The sequence below is a fragment of the Octodon degus genome, unplaced genomic scaffold, assembly GCF_000260255.1.
Source record: "Octodon degus isolate 3935 unplaced genomic scaffold, OctDeg1.0 scaffold00105, whole genome shotgun sequence".
NCBI classification, from domain to species: domain Eukaryota; kingdom Metazoa; phylum Chordata; class Mammalia; order Rodentia; family Octodontidae; genus Octodon; species Octodon degus.
The window spans coordinates 4,407,637-4,414,183 of NW_004524681.1; the positions used below are offsets into that span (position 1 = coordinate 4,407,637).

Below are 6,547 nucleotides of genomic sequence, written 5' to 3' on the forward strand. Positions count from 1 at the left end.
AGGCTGAGATAGGAGGATCACTACAACTCCAAGCCATCTCACCAGCCCCAAGAATTGAAAAAAAAAAAAAAAAAAAAAAAAAAAAAAGGATACCCAACCCCCACTCTTCAACAGTTAAATCAGAATCTGTGGGGTTTTGTTTGGTTGTTTTTTAATACCAAGGACTGGCCAGGGATCTATAGCTCAGCTGCACAGCACTTGTTTGGCACATGCAAGGTCCTGAGTTTGATTCCTGGTTAAAAAAAAAAAACTTCCAAAACCAAAAAACTAGGGAGTGACTACTTTACACTGACCTACAGTCCCTGTCTTTTTTTGTAAAAAAGTTTGGATAAGGTCTTGCTAAGCCACTAAATTGCCTAGGCTGGGCTCTTCCCTCCTCAGCCTCCCAGAATGCTGGACTGCAAGCCTGCATCACCACCCTGGCTCACATAAGCATTTTTTTTTTTTTTTTTAATATATTTAGTACAGGGTCTACAAGGTATCCTACACAGATCAGACTCGTAGTGGTCCTCCTGTTTTCAGTCTCCCAAGTACTGGGATTACAGGTGCACCCACCATGCCTAGTTGCAATCAACATCTCAGCTCTTCCCAGGGGGCGGGGCCTGCACAGCACACCAGGGATCAAGCCCTGGTCCCTGCTGACAAAGGCATTTTTAAGTTTCCCAAATGAATTCTAACACAGTAAAGACAGAACCATACACATGGAGAATATATGTTGTTAGAAGCAAGAAAATACAAAGATGAAAATTGTTTCTAGCTGAAATCAGCACTGTAAACCATAAAATCTACAACCTACCAAAATTGTTTCTAAAATTGTGCAACTGAGAAGTTAAAATATGGCCTCCAAGATTTCTAGGCCTGTAACTTTTTTTTGTCATGCTGGTTTTTCTGATATGAACTCAGCTATTCACATCATTGGAAGAGCTCAGATCCTCACTGTCACTGAGGATAGCTATGGTTCTCTTTGAGGGATTTTTTTTTTTTTTTTTTTTTTTCCAGAACCAGGGTTTGAACTCAGGCCCTTGTGCTTGCCAGAGAAGCACTTATTCCACTGAGCCATCTCCCTGGCCCCTAGGCCTGTAACTTTTTTTTTCAGGACTATTTTATTTTGAAATTGGCATTATAATGTGTAATAATTTCATCTCACTCTAAACATGGATTTACATCACTACTGATATCCTTCCAAGAGTTTAGTGTTATGAAAAACTAAACTATAATGTGCTAGTCAAGGGGCCTTGCCACTTAGCTCAGTTGTTTAAAGCGCTTGCGTGGGCAAACTCAGTCAGACGTGGAGGTTCACGGCTTGATCCCCAGCTCCACATGAGGCACCAGACCCACCCTTAAGGCAGCCTAAGCCAGCACCCCCCCAAAAAAAAAGTCCTAATGTGTTGGTCAAGACACAGGCTTAATTATCTCAACAACTTTACTTATTGCACATAAGTACTGTTTTACTTGAATTAATACGGTTATAACTGCAATTCCAAACAAGTTTAATATGTTTCAAAAAAAATGTTTCCTCATTTACTAATACATTTAGTATCCATCATAGAAATGTTGTAGCTTAGTTTTATTCTCTTCATTAATCATATGATGAGCAAATTCCTCAAATTCTCCCAACAACCGCACACACCATTGCCATTTGTTTACCTTCATCTGCAAAATAAAAAAATGATTCCTTTGCTTCTAGCTACCATATATAAAGTGAAAAAAAACAGAAAAATGCTCTGAAGATTGTACTGCCACAAAGATACAAAGTTATAAAGACATTAAGAAGTGTACCTTATTCTGCCTCTACTATATAAATCCAAACACAAGTCCAATACTATTTGTCATCAAAATTATAGTAAGTTAAAGATGGCCACAAATTCTTTGACATGTTTTGCTTTAAGAGGTAGGTAGGAGTTAGGCTGGGGTACAGCATAAAGCCCTGGGTTCCTTAGCATGGGGAAAAAATAGAAGTTTATCATCTGTAGGAAGGGCTTCCTGACTGCTTTAAGAATAAAGTATGTTGAAAATAAAGTGCCAGTTTCTAGGTCCAAGCATTTAAGGAGGCTGGGAGCTTCTACTTGCTGTTGCTTCAAACATGTATCACTGAACCCCAGCAGCCATGCCATGATGAGGCCAACCCACACAAAGAGGTAATGCGTAGCATGCCAGTGTCATTCCCAGCTGAATTCCCAGCCAACATCAACTGCCATCGTGAGACTTCCCAGTGTCCAGCCCTGCTGAGCCTTGAGGTAACTCCCACCTCAGCTGCTTATCTGAGTACAAATGTGTGAACCCCTAACTGAGAACCACCTACTTAAGTCAGCTCGGACACTAAATTGACATCTTCAGCCACTGTTTTTTGGATTTGTTACACAAGAATGAATAACTGAGATAATAATAACATTCATCTTGTTTTGTTTTTGGTGACAGGGCTTCACCACGTTGCCCAGGCTGGCCTGGAATTTCTGGGATCGAGAGGCCTTCCTGCTGCAGCCTCCTGATAACTGAGACATAAAATACTTTTAAAATGCTCCCTTAGAGCTGCGCATGGTTGCACACTCCTATTACCTCAGCACTCAGCTTTAGACATTTGGACTGCCATGACTTTGAAGCCAGCCCAGGTACATTAGTGAGTTCACCAGCTGGAACTACACAGCCAGACCTTGTCTCACAAACACAAAATGAAGTAAAAAAGCTTCCTTAACTATATCTAGTTTAATTAGCAACATATTTAAATAACCTTTTCTCTTTGATTTCTACAAAAACAGGTGTATCTCCACGTAGAAAACGTCACAACACAACATTCTACATTTTTATTTTATTTATATTATAAAATTTATTTATTTAGCTACTGGGAATTGAACTCAAGACCTTGTGCTTGCCAGGCAGGTACTGTGCTGCTAGACTAAATCACTGGCTGCATTTTATTCCCAAAAAGTTGGATGCACTGATTTACTTTCCCTAAATGTCCTGCTTCACCGCGCCACATATTTTGTGATTCCTTTCATTATGCTCATATCAATAACAAACGTCCATAAGGATTAGAAAAGTTCATGTGAACATATTTTAAATAAAATGCTAAAAACATCTTAAAATGTTTTTGTTAGGTATCCTATGCATTGTTTTCTCAAAGAAAACATGTCTATGAGCAAAATTTCACTGACGTGTCTTTTCCTATTACTACCTAATTTTGCATCTTGTCGCGACAGGAATACCTATTCCAAACAGTCACACCAACATGATAAAGGCGTACTAAGATCTAAAATCACCTTCCTGGCACTCTACTGCAATGATGAGAATCCATGTAAATCTATCGTGAAGGGCATTCGACAATGAACCCTAAACCGATCGGCTTCAAGACAAAACATGCTGATGTAGCAAAGCCGCAGGAGCCTACAAAAGGAGCACTTCTTAAATACCATTTGGCATTTTTAGTGCTGCAGGATATATGCAAAACTAAGGAGGCTCTGGAGGCTCAAACCTGAGTTCCATCCTTTCATCTGAAACTTACAGCTCTGAACAAATACTAAATTTCCTAGGCTCCTCCACACCTCAGTCAGGTAAATATCCCAATTAAGTGACTTGTTCAAGGTCACAGGACAAGCGAGAGGCAAGAAATAAACCCAGGAGAGTAGTCCGCAGCTTTAGGTATAATTGCTTACCACTGCAACTCAGGGTTTAGATCATTTCCTCGGCGCGCTGGGGGCGAAATTAAGTTTCCCACAACTCTAGGACAGAAGGTACGTTTAGAAGAGAAAAGCTGCTATTTGCAGAAGTTAGTTTTAACTCTGATGAGCTTACTGGACTCCTCCTAGCACTGCACTAAAGTCAAGCGTGCCTGAGGCACAGGATGAGTTGGGAAATACTGGGAAGGGCTTTAATAAGGCCTGGGACGATAAACAGACGCCAGAAAATCGGAAAACGGAAGTCTGAGGAAGGAGGTCAAAATCGGTCTGAGTGTCCCAGAGAAGGGAGGAACGGCCAGGACCACCTTCCACGCGGAGAAGACCACCCGAACTTCTCCGGGCAGCCCCAGGGCGCTACGGGGCGCTGGAGGACCCGCGATCCTCCCCCGGCAGCCCGCCGCGCTGGCCCACCCCTCTCGGCGGACAGAGCTGGACTCCAGCGACCAGTGGCGGGCGAAATGGCAGCAGGCCCACGGTGGACGACTTCCCCGGGAAGAAGGAAGGGCCAGAGGCCGGGCCCGCACTCACCACGCGCCGGCCGACCCGCTAGCGCCCGCCTGCGCACCCGAGGCCCATCGCCCACCGCCCGAGGGAGCCGCGGCAGTCGTTACCCTGACGGAACCCAGCCGGCTCGGCCTCTTTTTCCCGATTTGCATTGCGTGGCGACGTGTCGCGTCGCTACACGTCACGGAAGGGCGGGACGTTCGTGCACGTCCTGGCCCCGCCCCCTCCGCCCCCACCCCTCTCGCAGGACTGAGCACTTCCGGGTTGGTTTGCGAAGCTGGATCTTGCAGACCTCAGGGGAGACTAGCGGCCGATCCCTCACCCCAAAAACCCCTGGACTCCGTCTATCCAGGCTCAACTGGGTCGTCCTGGCGCGGCGTCGCCCCTGGGTCCTTGCTTGCAGTTTCAGTATTTGTGGAATCAGCTCCTGAGGGGCTGGGTCACCTGAAATTGTAGGCTCCCAGCCTTTTTTCAAATGTGTATGTTTCTTTTCATTTCAGAAATGAGAAAAAAACTAGAAAAAGATTCGAATCCCTCATATTTTGGCTGAACCTCCTCCGGAGCCAAGCATTTAGCCAAAGAAAAACAGGCATCATCATAAAAAAAACTTCCTCACGTGCGAGGTCGCGTAGAAGCCCGTCTTGCAAAAGCAAAGCAAGAAGGCCGAGTTGTGGCCAGGGTCAGTGCTTTGAGCTACATCCTCAGCTCTTCTTATCTTTTAAGACAGGATCTTGCTAAGTCACTAAATTAACCAGGCTAGACTCAAACCGGTAATCCTGTCTGAGCCTCCCAGAGGGGTGGGATTACAGAAGTGTTGCCGGGCACCTGGCTCTCTGCAGTTATTTTCGTTCTGTTGATGTAACTGCTACAATCCTCATGAACTGAACATTCTCCACTTCCCTAAGACTGTGGTCAGTTTTGCTAAAACACCATCATATCCAGGAGTTTTTGTGAATACCGGGAAAAATTCTATAGTTGGGTCAACATGTGCAAAACAGAAAGCAGGCATAGAAACCGGGTGTCCCCACACCAGTAATCCCAGCACTTGGGAGGCTGAGGCAGGACGATCATTGCAAGTTCAACACTACAAAGTGAGCTCAAGGCCAGCCTGAACTACATAGTGAGACCTTATCTCAAAAAGAAAGAAAAAAAAAGAAAAAGAAAAGAGCTGAGGAGATAGCTCAGCGGTCTAAAGCGCCTGCTTAAGCAAGTTTAGGCAGGCACAAGGGACTAGGGTTCGATCCCAGCATCACATGTCACGCCAGCCCAGCCCAACCCTCATCAGGGGGTGAGCCAGCCAAAACAAAAAAGAAAGAAAGAAAGAAAGAAAGAAAGAAAGAAAGAAAGAAAGAAAAGAAACACCAGAAAGCAGGCACAAAAATGGCAATATGATTCCTAAATTGGGCTAAATTGGTGGAAGCAGAACAAACAGGAATTTTCATAGGTAATTCACAGAAATCTTGAGGTGGACTTTGGACTTTCAATACTTGTGGAATGAGAGGTTTTGTTTTGAGAGATGATTCAGCAGAAGACCACCAGTCACCTTAGTGCAGCAAAAGAACAATGAATAGCTCTGGAATTTTTATCCTATTCTCATAGTGCAAAAAAATTAAATTAGATTAAATTTAAAAGGGGGCCAGGGAGATAGCTCAGTAGAATAAGCACTTGCCTGGCAGCACAGGGTCCTGAGTTCAATCCCCAGTACCACAAAAAATTATATATATATATATATATATATATATATATATATATATATGTTCTTTGAACATTTTTGGCTGTGGAATGGAGAAGGACATGGATTGAGAACCAAAGAGGAATATGGGCGGGAAAAGTTTGCATATTTATTTACTTATTTATTTATTCATTCATTGAAACAAGATCTCACCATGCAGTCCAGGCTGGCCTTGAACTTACTATGTAACCCAGGTTTCCTTGAAGTTGGGGCGATCCTCTTGCCTCAAGCCTTCTGAGTGCAGTGACCTCAGGAATATGCCACCATGTCTGGCTGGATGGAAAAGTTTGTGCATGCACACACTCTCATGTATATGCATGCATGAGTGCACACACACATGTACACATATCCAGACTCTTTTTTCTTCTCTTTTGGCAGAACCAGGGATTGAACTCAGGTCCTTGCGCTTGCCAGGGAAATGCTTATTCCATTGAGCCATCTCTCTAGCCCCCATAGAGTCTTTTAAACAGGGACACTTAATCTTTCTGTGCATGTTGTAGCACTTAATGATTACATTCATTGGTGAAGTTGTTGCACGAACATAACACATCTCAATTCATTGTACTTCCCCATCTGTTTCCCTTTCCCTCCCTCCCACATTGCTCCATCTCTTGGTCTCCTTTCTATTTGCAAAAGA

General features: G+C 43.8%; 1 protein-coding gene across 3 annotated transcripts in view; it reads right to left on the reverse strand.

The window, feature by feature from the left end:
* Positions 1-4,333, reverse strand: part of Usp8 (ubiquitin specific peptidase 8) — an 85,495-nt gene extending 81,162 nt beyond the window's left edge. For all 3 annotated transcript variants that reach the window (XM_023724046.1, XM_004639001.2, XM_023724047.1), the window contains exon 1: positions 4,203-4,333. The gene's annotated coding sequence lies outside the window, so the exon portion shown is untranslated. The remainder of the gene's footprint in view (positions 1-4,202) is intronic.
* Between the last annotated feature and the right edge of the window lie 2,214 nt (positions 4,334-6,547).